The sequence below is a fragment of the Notechis scutatus genome, chromosome 2 (genome assembly GCF_049901735.1).
Source record: "Notechis scutatus isolate UNSWTSFEM ecotype Mainland chromosome 2, rNotScu1.2, whole genome shotgun sequence".
Taxonomy (NCBI): Eukaryota; Metazoa; Chordata; class Lepidosauria; order Squamata; family Elapidae; genus Notechis; species Notechis scutatus.
In genome coordinates, this window is record NC_142010.1 from 22,911,770 (window position 1) to 22,924,089 (window position 12,320).

Consider the following 12,320-nt stretch of genomic DNA (forward strand, 5'->3'; position numbering starts at 1 on the left):
AGAAGAGAGCCAGTTTGGTCCATCGATGAAGGACCAGACTAGAAGTCAGGAGACGGTGAGTTCTAATCCTGCCTTAGGCATGAAAGTCGACTGGATGACTTAGGGCCAATCACCAGCAGACTGTGAGTTCTTGTCCCGCCTTAGGCACAAAAGCTGGCTGGGTGACTTTGGACCAGTAATTTTCTCTGCCCAACTCGCCTCACAGGGTTGTAGTTGTGAGTAAAATAGGAGTCCACAAGTTGTGAATGTCAGAAATCCCTGAATTAGACAGCATTATGAAGTGACCCTTGAAGGCTGTATCATCCCAGGAAGAGACTAGATTGTGCTTTGGGGTGGGTGGGTTATTAAGGGTGGAAATTGCAGCAAAAGCCTCTCAGAAGGCAGCCCACTGCATGTTTACCGCCTTGAGTTATTTATAAAAGTAATAAAGGTGGGGTATAAACAAACAAACAAATACATGGACATTCATATCCAAAGCATATAAAGATGCATGAATGCAACTTTATTTGAAATGGTGATTGCATATTAATTGTAAACAGCCAAGAATAGCATCACTTAACTGGATATCATTTAAATGTGTTGGACTCAACTACCTAGAATTCCCAGCCAATGGCCATATTGTCTGAGGAGGAGGGAAGTTAGTCTCCTGATCATCTCAAACTCTGGAAATGATAAGAATACTCTTTATACTCAGCTCTTGCAGGATATCTGCCTTATTATCACCCTGCTTTTATTTAAAATTCCAAGGTACTCTGAGGTGCTTTATTTATTTATCTGTTTTAATGAGCATTTCCTTTCCTTAAATGCTCCATTGTGTAAATGCCATCCAGTGATGGTTAGTAATCTTCAGCGATTGTCATTTTTTAGAGCTTCATTTTGTTATGCTAAGGTCCATGGCTGCAATAAAGTCATTCCATTCATTCATTCATTCATTCATTCATTCATACATCCACCCATCAATTCATAAAACTGTGTTCCAAATAAAGGAGATAAATGTAATTTTTCCTTTTCCAGTTCCTTCTTTGCACTTGCCCTTTGAATTATTTTGGAGCGGGATGGGGGTCGGGGGAAATATATTATTCTTGACCATGAGTCTATCCTGGAGCCCAACTATTATTAATTCTTAAAGCAGAATTGTGTCTAGCTCAGACAAAATATACAGATAGTCCTTGACTTACGATCACAATTGAGCCCATAATTTCTGTTGCTGAGACAATTGTTAACTGAGCACTGTCCCATTTTATGACCTTCCTTGCCAGAGTTGTTAAGTGACTCATGACAGAGTTTCCCCCTCCAGATTTAAACATTTTATTAGATTATAGAATAAAATACAAAAATACAAAAGCAAATAGCTAGACACAATGAGGAGAAGGGGAAAAACATGAGGATGCTGCAACGGTCGTGTGAAAAACGATTGTAAGACAATTTTTTTAGTGCCCTTATAACTTCCAACGGTCATTAAACCTGTTGTAAGTCAAAAACTACCCGTAAAGCAAATGAGAACAATTAAGAAATAGGCCAATAGACGTTGCATACCCCCTAAACCAGGGGTGTGAAACTCAAGGCCAGATCTGGTCCGCGGGGTGCTTAGATCTGGCCCGTGGGCCTGCCCTGGAAACAGCGGAGCAGCCCGTGGTGCCTCCACCAGTGAAAATGGAGCTTGGGAGGGCCATGTGGTGGCAGAGGGTTGCAGGCCATCACAGGCGCCCCTGACATGAGTGACGTTGACCTGGCCACGCCCACCGCAATGCCCCCGAGGTCAAACACAACTCTGATCTGGCCCTCAATGAAATCGAGTCTGACACCCCTACTCTAAACCCTCCATTTTACACTACCTTTCAGGAAACGGATCTCCGTGAAAAATTAATGAATGCAACTAACATTCTTCTGTGGAGTTAAATTAATTGAATCAAGGAATATTAGTAGTGGAGTTTGCTTTGGAAGTGACAAACTTTGTTGGAGTAGAAGCTGAAGTAAAATTTGTCCCGTTTTCGAAATCTGTTAAAACTTGGCATTCTGGAGAATTATGGCTTTACTGTATATAAAATGTTAAAACTCTGTGATTTAGACAAGAAAGGAATATAGTCAGAATCAAACAAGATATGCTTTATGACTTGCTGCTCAGTAACTACAACAATTGGGATTCCCCCACCCCCCCAAACTTTGAGTTGTAGCTTTGGACCAATGGAACAAAATGTTTATTTAAATCATAACATCTGCCATCTGTACTGGTTTTTGAAATATATTAAAAATGAGACCAAAAACATTTTTAAAAATATAGCAGAATTTATGATTGCCACAAGAGTCTGCTCTTTTTTCTGTAATAATCATAGAACGGAAAAAAAACAACCATTATGACCCCAAATGGACTTTTCATTTAGAAATTGCCCAGGATAGTTGTGTTTGTATCATTTTTTCAATAATTCCAGACTCGATGTTCTGGTATCTGAGATAGACATCCAAGTGGCATTAGATCGCATTATACAAAACTGAGCTATTGATTTTACAATAGCCTGATGATCTGAAATGATATTTAGATTTTGATGACTAAACTTCTACAGAAATTTCTTGCAGGGTGGATGATAGTAGAAGAAAAGATTTGTGACAAAAATACTATAGTGAAACAGACTGTTTGAAAAATGCAGGACAGATGGGAATAGATCAGTTAATTTAAGACTCCAAAGAAAAACTCATCCCATGAGTTTAAACATTTTTTCCCTATATATAGGGTTTGCTGTTGAACTTTAGGATTTGTTAAAATTCTTCTCCTTCTTCCTTCTCCTCCTTCTTTTCTCATATTTATCTGTAGTCTCTGGAGTTCTTGTGAACTGACCTAAGTTCATTTCTACCTACTGGACGACATCTAATATTTGCTGAAACGTTAGGGCTTCAAAATTGGTTTTAAAACCCCTCCACCCCAATTTCTAGATTATGTCTAAGGATATGTCAGATTCATAACATACTAAACCTTCTGAAGCATTTTTTTCGTCAATATTCAAGTAGTGAATTTCCATGAAAAAACCCATCTGCCTGTTCAACATTCTCCTTAGGATTTTCCATAGCTATTTTTTTCCCATGTGGTCAACTGCCTACTCCAGTGGAAAGTTTTGGATGCATTGTGCTTCATGAGTGCAAAGTGGAACTCCAAAGGTATGCAGTCCCCTCAAAGACAGAGGACCCCAAATGTATTCCCCGACATCTCCAATAAAAATGCTCACGAAGAAGAGACAATAAGAAAAACTCTCACTGTTGCCAGAACCAAAGATGGACTAATAGTGTCAAACTCACGGCGTCACGTTGCTGTCATGTGACTCCCCCCCCGCTCATGGAACTGGAGTGGGCGTGGCCTGCGCGTGACGCATCTGGCCTGCGGGCTGCCAGTTTGACACCCCTGGATCAGTGGTGGGATTCAAAAGGTTTTACCACCGGTTCGGTGGGTGTGGCTTGGTGGGCGCATTTTGTGCGCACGCACATGCTTTGCGTACATGTGTGTGCCAAACGCGCACTTTGCGCAGGTGCAGAGGCATTCCAACTCACCTCCTGCAAGCCTGCACTCTCCCGGTCGCTTCAGCAGCAGCCGCGCAGCACTCTGCTTTGCCGCGCAAAGCAGCTACGCTTCAAAAGCAGAGAATAAAGGTGAGTATGGGAGCCTGGGCAGGCGGTGGGCCCAACAGCACAGCGGTGGAGAGAACCGGTACGGTCTCCGCTGCTCATCGCCGGTACTGGCTCAGCAGAACTGGGCCTAACCGGTAGAAGACCACCACTGCCCTGGATGGACAAAGAGTGGCCTCTGGCATAAGGCAACTTCCCACCTTATGATCTGCAACGTTGTTGTTGTTAGCTAGCAGCAGGTGTGGACGGATGAGGAGACCGAGGACTCAGATGAGGGGCGAGGACCACTAGGGAGTGGACTGCTGCCTTCAGAGATTGTGGGGGCTGGCAGCAGTGATGAGGAGGTTCCCGAGGAGCCTGTGCCAAGCGTAGGATTGCTCACAGGAAAGAGCAGCTCCAGCAGCACGGGCGACTCGGGAGTAAGGCTGCAAGGTAATGGCCCCTCCTTCAAGAAGATAAAAGGCAGCTGTGAAACGAACATTCTTTGTAGGAAGCAAAGACGTTTTGAGACTCAGTCTCATGGACATTACAGTTGGTATTTGAAGACTCTTGTATTGTAAGCTTATTTCTTATCTGTTGTTTTTTGGCAGCCTTGCAAAAACTTGGCAAGGCTCTTTCTTGTCGGAGCTAATTAGTTGGAAGCAGCCTTTTATCTGTGAAGAAACAGGATTCGTAGATGAAACATGAAAAGGTTGTGCCTTTGCTCTCTTGGAACCAGGTTTGGGTCAGAACAAACATTAAGGATGCATAAAACTTTAGCACTCCCATGCTGACCCAAAACAATCTGGTCAGAAGTCAGTCATGGGAGGACAAAAGAGTGTTGTGAGTTTACAGATGCCTAAAATGCCACAAGGATTCTGATAGCTGAGAAAAAAAGACTGCAAACACGCTGTAATCCGAAATAGTGGTGAAACAGAAGGGAAAGCTGTTCCAAGACTTTTGTAGAGCAGGAGCTAGCGAGGAGATCACCTGGTGGAGTACCAAAGCAACTGACAGAATTTCCCCCCTCTACATGAAGAGCAAGGCTTCCAAGGTGGCTTGTGGCATATCTGAGGAAGCAGAAAAGGAGGAAATAATAAAGCAGAGGCTAGCTGGGTTTTTTTTTTTTTTAACCTTCTCTTTGATGGGTCCTGTAGACATTCTAATTAGTGACTCTACTGGAATGTAGAGTGTGTGAAGATGTTTCCAAATGTAAATGTCTTTAGCAAGTTGAATTAAATGCATTTAGAAGCCCATAAATTTAATGGTGAGACTATTACAGTGTCGTCCACCCCACCTCCCCAGAGATTACCACCTGGATGTGATGGGAGAACTCAATCACTTCAGTTATTCTGAGAACAGCAGATAGAGGAACCTATAGCCCCCTTTTTTATGGGGGTGCTGTTGTGATGTCATAGGCAACTGTAAAAGAGGAGAAGCTTCATCACAACATGGCTGTTGTCCCCAGTAAACTGGTGCGCTCCATGGCATGTTTTCCCAGGCTGATGATCTTCAGATGTATGGAACCGGAGATCTCCAATGTCCCCAGCTAGTGTTGTCATTGGTAACCCTGGCTATAAATGTTAGAAGTTACAATCAAACCTAATCTGAAGGCCATCAGCTTGATTCGGAATAAGGAAACACCCAATTAAGCAAAACACTCTCTCAAGTATTAATTAACTCCTGGCGCTGGTGAAGCAGTTTAATAGAGACTCAAGAGATGTGAATGAAATATCTGAAAGTATTAGCCAAAACAAGGCTACCTGTCTTCCCATGCATAAAACTAGCATTTCTGACACGAATTATTCTCACGTGGTTTCTGGTTGAGCTCCAAAGAACGAGAAAGACGAAACAGACAGCAGAGTGTATTTTGAAGCACCATTTTTTTTACTGTAGAAGAATGACAGAATGGGATCCTCTGCTACAATTTCAAAACCAAAGATGAGGGGGAAAAATCCACTTCGTTAAAAATAAAAGACAATCCGATTTTGCTTCCCTTCATCGTAATTGCCCAAGGCTGCCCATAACATACAAACATTAAAACTGGGAAACATGGGCTGTGTGTGTAATGCTGAAACAGAGAAACTGGGAAACATCCTGCAAGATAAAACTGAAAAACAGACGTGAAACTCTAGTGAGGCCACGGAGACGCTGATTCAAACTGGTAATACCAAACAGGGGTTAGAACACTCATGTCCTCTTTCCACCAACTACCAATGGTGGTTCAACAGAAGTAACGCTTTTTGAAAACACAAGTCATCGACGGCCAGAGAAAATATGACATAATGTGCTAAAGTTTATGCAGTATATTGTACAAACGCTTGGATGGCCATGAATTCAAAATGGAAGAGGAGATCCATGGCAAAAGCTAGCTTCCATGTAAAGGAGACCAGGTTTGTGCTCGGCAATGTAGAAGAGTTCAGAGGAACCACATGCGATGCCAGGCGATGGTATTGACTTATGGAGTCTGGCTGGCATCTACCTGCTGGATAGGTAACTTATATTAGGGAAGACAGCACCAAGAGGACAAAGGAGCAAAAGAGGGGGTGGTGTATAGTACAAAAACCAACACCAACACCCACCTTGTGGTTTCTGTGTCCTTCAGGCGCCAAAAGGAAACAATTCAAAGTGCTTTGCATATGGAGTTTGGCGGAGAAAGCCAGGACAGTGTGATTCTCAAGTGCCTTGTGTTTAACAACTGCTTGTCTAGCTATGTGCTCAAGAGTTCCCCTCCTTCCCCCCCCCTCTCCCCCCAAGGCACTGATGTAGCAGCAAAGCCCCGTCCACAATGATAGGAACAAAAACAAGGGAAGGGACAATGCAAGACAGCCAACTCTGGGACTCTACAGAGGACACGACCACGTTGTTCTGACTTAAGAGAAAGGGTTTTCGTATTTTCGCATTTCTAATCTGCAAAGGGTACGAAGATTCTGACAATTCTTTTCAATCTGCATGACAGAGATGAATAACCCTTGCCTTTGGGTTGTTCCCCCCGAAGACAACTGCGTTGTCATAGGCCAACCAGACATGCCACCAGGAGGAGCGCCTGAGGAGGTCTTTGTTCTGGAATCAGCAAAGAGACAATGGAGATACATTTTCAAGCAAAGTCAAAAGAAGCCCGACTTGTAAGTCAGTCCCATGTCTTGTTAAGCCCTGCAGTTCAATGGAAGGGCCGAGCTCCTGCCTTCTGCTAAAAAAAACACGGGTCTTCTTCCCAATAAAGGAGAAAACTCTTTGAATTTACACTCTCCCCCAAAAAGTGCCATAAAAAAAGCTAATTAAGGGAGAAGGGTTAGGCAACCACACGTATCTATAGTTCAACCTCTGCTGCTCCTCAGGTGTTTTGGGCAACAACTCCATGCTGGCAGGAGATAGCAACCATTCATAGTCCGAAACATCAGCAGGCTGCCCAGGGTAACCATCTTATCTTGTGACTGTTTCTCTCCTATTCCACATCTTCCGATACCCCCCTTTTTTTCACAGAAGCAACACTTATTCACATTTATCATATATGCAGAAGCTACATAGAGTATGATCAACCAGCAAACAGAGCATAAACCAAGAAGGATGTCAAGGTATGGACAAGAGGGAGGCAACACAATGTATAATTCCTCATTAAAGGACCATATCGACTTTGAAACTGCTGAGATGCTTTCTAGTTATGGATGTATAGGTCACATGTAATAAATAAGGGCTAAAGTGGCCCAGCATGATACTCTAGCACAAGGGTCTTCCAACACGGCAACTTTTAAGACTTGTGGACTTCAATTCTCAGAATTTCTGAGCTAACATGACTGGAGGAGGAATTCAGGGAGTTGAAGGTCCACAAGTGTTAAAAGCTGTCCAGTTTGAAGGCCCCTGCTCTAGCATTAAGTTGGCTGGCCCAAAATCTCATCTCCACCTACAATTGCCTATCATAAGGCACTTGGTTTGAGAGTCTAATTCTCATCGCTAAATTGGCGAGCCTTTCAGTTCAGAAAATACAGGTAGTCCTCGATTTACAACCATTAGTTTAGTGACCGTTTAAGGTTAAAACGGCACTGGGAGGGAAAAAAAAAGATCCTTTTTCACACACATGACAACCACTTGCAGCATTCCCACGGTCATAGGATCAAAATGTGGATACTTGGTAACCAACATTTATTTATGATGGTTGCAGCGTCGCAGGATCACATGATCACCTTTTGTGACCTTCTGGCCAGCAAAGTCAAAGGGGAAGCCAGTTTCACTTAACCACCATCATTACTAAACTTATTAAAACTGCAGGGATTACGTAACAACTGTGTGGCAAGAAAAGCTGTAAAATGGAACAAAACTCACGCAACACATTTCCCACTTAGCAGAGGAAATGTTGAGTTCAACTGCGGTCATTCAATCGAGGACTACCTGTATAATAGTATGCAAGTATTCAGTCCGTCCAATGACTCAAAAACCTTTCCCAAGGAATTCCTTTTTTCTTTGTTTGTTTGGTACAGATGATGCAAAAAGGAAGTCCTATGGTCTGCATTAACGACTGATCAGGATCCAAAAAATTGAATTCAAATAGCCATATCAGATAACCCAGTTTTAGTCACAGGTATCCTTCCTGATTAGATGTTTACAAACAGATGAAGTAGCTGATATAACCAGTTGCACTGCTGATCTATCTACATCAGTCTTGTCTGTTGCAGGAGTGGGTCTCTGTAGTTTCAAACAAAACATTTCTTTCTTTCTTTTTCCTGTCCCAAGATCTTTTTTAGAATGCTGGAGACTGAATCCACGAGGGGTACGAAGGAATGGCTGCAGAAGCTGCAGTCAAAAGGACACAAGGCAGAAAAAGACCTGTTTGAAGAACGAATGTCAGAAAATAAGGACGGATGAAGCAATAATCAGGCAGAAAAGCCGAGTGCTTCAGGGTGATCCTTCCAAATATCTCCGGAAAGGGGTTGGCAGAGGCTGTGTGGACCTCTCTGAAAAGTCATTTCCCTTATTCCAGGAAGCTGGTCTTTAAACATTTGGCACTGTGCAATCAGCATTGAACACAAAACGCTTTTTCTCTCTTATAAAATTCTTGTAGAAAAATGGAAATAATGCTAAAGCACACCAAGACAAGGCAAGACACAACCTTTGCCTTCAAGTTGCTGCTAAAGCTGCCAGAGGACTAAGGTGTCACAACTTTCACCTCCATTTCAGCTGAAGGACCCAAAGATCTAAGCCAATCTTCCAATTTAGGACCCTGCACAACCCACTTTGAAAACCGATTTCCACTAATTCTACAGACAGCTAACTCTACAGACAGCTTTATGCAGACAGCTGGAAAACGGCTGCATAAAAAGGTATGAAAACCGCAAAGGCACAAAAACTGTCTTAAGTTTTAGCTTTAGCTTTTTCTTTAATCGGTTTAGCTGCTGTGATGCCAGCATTTTCTGGGTTCAAGATGCCTAACCACAATGAGTTCAAAATATACTTTTTTCAGAGTCATCCTTGCTCTGCAGGTTCAGGGTTATTGGTTTTTTGGGGGTTTTTTTTAGCCTTGTGCTATTATCTTTCTGGATCAATATTAAGAAATAAAAATGGAGAACGCTGTTATCGAAATTACCTTCCCTCTACCAGTCAAGGCTTATATTACTTCATCCAGAAAGAGACAAGTCTAGGAACCAAGCGAGTAATTGCACGATTTCATTCCCTGTTAAAACCAATTGCTGGAAACAAAGGAAAACAAGCTCATAAAGTCACACTGCCTCCAATGAAGTAGAATAGCTCCTGCTAACCAAATTGTTGGACTGGCAAAAGCCAGCTCAATGACCTTCTGGGATTGCTAATGACTATAACCCTCAATGCTAACAGCCGAACAACAAAGCCTACGATGAATACAGTCTAGATGCCTCAACCTTGAATCAATGTGTTGCGTCCACACACGTAGGGGTAGATAAGGAACCACCACCTGGCAAAAGTTCTTCTCTCAAGGACCCAGAACAGAGTCTAATCTCCTGGGATTTCAAAAGCCTCCACATAGACTGAGAAGTTCAGAAGGTATAGATTCTTGCCTCAATAAAAGTCAAGGCATCTATCATTCATGCAATTGGATCCACGCTTCAAGTATCACATGGGCCCACGAATGCCAGGCTATTAGAGCTTGACTTCAGACATAATGTAGACAGAGAAATTCCCCCGGTGCACATTCTCCAGTGGGTAACATAAAAACGAAGAGAACCAGCAGTTGACCTTTCTTCTTGAGGGTGGAGCATTCCTCTAAAAGGCTTTTGCCGCCTATTTTCACCTCAGAAGCCCAGGTCCTTATTTTCTAAGGCTCTTCACTCCTTATTTCTTCCAGTGGCTTGGAAGGCATCCTTTTGCAAATGCAGAGGCTAAGACAAGCCTTCCCTCCCCCCTACAATGTCCGTTGCAAATGCAACCATAGCATTTGAGATCCTCGTCGACTGAAATCTTAAGAAAACAAACAAACATTTTACATTATGCCGCCGGGCAGCTTAGCAGCAAGCTAGTATTGACAATACTTGAGTTTAAAGCAGTCTGACCTCTTGTAAAAGGAAGTTCAGAAATATTGGCAGGAGAGACATTAGCACCTATTGGTCATACCGGGCACGAAAACCAACCACATAAATAATCACAGGCATACAGTTTTGTGACACAAGTAAAAATTCCACAGGAACCCTTGCAAAAGAGCGACAAAAATCTTTTAGAGTACAGTACTGGGGAGGGAGGGAGGGAGGGAGGGAGGGAGGGAGGGAGGGAAGGAAGGAAGGAAGGAAGGAAGGAAGGAAGGAAGGAAGGAAGGAAGGAAGGAAGGAAGGAAGGAAGGAAGGAAGATTAAAACTATTGTCAGCTCTGATATTAGTATAGAAATGGATACAATCTAATTCCAAGGTGTTTTGTTTTTTTTGAGAACTACGTATGCTACATAGAAAAACACCCAGCCTCCTTTCCACCGTGACGATATGCCAATATATATTTGTGTTTTCAGATATTTGTATGTGCATGAGGTATCACAAAGGAAGTTTAAAGGGTAGCATGGAAAGATCTACACAAATTGGTGTGTGTGAGTGTTGGGGGGAGCTGTAGCTACTGTATTTGGATAATGAATACCCCAAAGAGAAAGGTTCACAGAAAGCTAGGCTACTATAATTCAGAAAGAATTAATTCCAGAAAAATCTGGGACTGACACCTGGAATCCAGGCAGGGCTCAAGCAGAAGAGACTGAGGTTTCTCCTGGCCTTTTCTCCCCTTTGCACAAACAGGGAGAATAAAGGGTTCAGGATACTAGGAAGAATTGCCAGATAGCTAATGAAGATTCTCTGCAATGTAAGCAAAGATTGTCTCAACAATGGCTCAGCTGAGAGCAGATTTTCAAAGTAGTATGGTAGAGCATTGGATGGCAACATATATAGAGCTGCCACCAAAACATCTACGGAGGGCTCAGAGGAGGTTCCCCCGCCATCTTATGAAGCCTTGAAACTCAACAAATAAACCAGGTATCCTCAATGAAGCACAGCGTATCTATCATTGTTCGAGGGAACCTCCAGAAACACAGTGAGGGGTTAATCCAATTGAGGTTTGTTCCCCAAAACAAACTACTGATGGAAGAAGGTCTGCCAAGTAAAGATTTTCCTTTCATGAATTCCTGCATAATGAAGGCAGCATGGTAGCCTCGTCCAAAGCAGTACAGAACAAATAATGTCTTTGGAGGGGTTAGAAATGGACTTGTTAAATGACTAGCGGGCTGGTTTTCTACATATTTATGTAATGGTAGAATTTCTGAATACATCTCTACAACAAAATGTCCATGCATACAGAAAACTAGCATTTGAGGGAGAAATTTTCAGCCCTAAAATGCTTAAAAACATTACCAATCGCCATCATCATCTGCTGTTTGCGATGGTGCACGCCTGATTTCTACTTCCAAAATCCATTACCTTAAGTTTGCAAAAGTAGGAACATGGTTGTTGGTTTTGGCTAACCTAAATGGTAAAGCCCAATTGCCTTCAAGCAATGCAAGTGTTTACAATTTATTTAAACATCAGTCAACAGAACAAAACTTAAAACTGCGCTGAGAAGCAGCAGAGAAATTACCCACAATGCCTGCCTAACCTCAGGACCACATGAAGAAAGAAAAAAAAAGTCAGTTTTGATTGTAGTGGCTTTCGGTAGTCTGAGTACTGCAACTTTAAAGAAAAACAGGCTCTTCCACACTGTTCTCAATACTTTCATTTAACTCTTATTGCCACAGTTCCCAGCAGAAATAATAATCATGGTAGTAAAATAAGAGTAGATGTGGCACAAAGCAAATGTAAAATTACACTTCTGAAACACGGAAAGAACTGTCAAGTATATCTTTGTGAATCTCCAATGATTTTAGGCCAGGCATTTCTACTATAACTTAGCTCCACATTTGCAACACTGGACAAAAGAAGAAAATGATACCCAACCACCTCTACATCTAGCTCTAAAACCTTGTGCGAAAGGAGATAGAACACAGCCTGTTTAGACCTGCAGCTGATACATTCAAAAGACCAATGTCTACAGGCCAGATTCACTGAAATGCCTGACTGCAGAAACGCTTCTAACAATTGCACTAGAAAATATTATTTGCCAGTTTTTTTTTTAATCGAGTTCTTAGGCTCCTAAGCAGCCGGGGATTCATTTAAACAAACAGAAATAACAAGAGGGATACGGTGTTAACGATCTCCCTGGGTTCTGTAAGGACCCCGCCACAGGAGACCAATACATAG

At 42.4% G+C, this 12,320-nt stretch overlaps 1 protein-coding gene across 1 annotated transcript in view; it reads right to left on the minus strand.

Moving 5' to 3' along the window:
• The window catches only part of LOC148131920 (uncharacterized), a 40,676-nt gene that overhangs the window by 14,173 nt on the left and 14,183 nt on the right, over positions 1-12,320 (minus strand). The gene's annotated exons all lie outside the window — the stretch shown is intronic.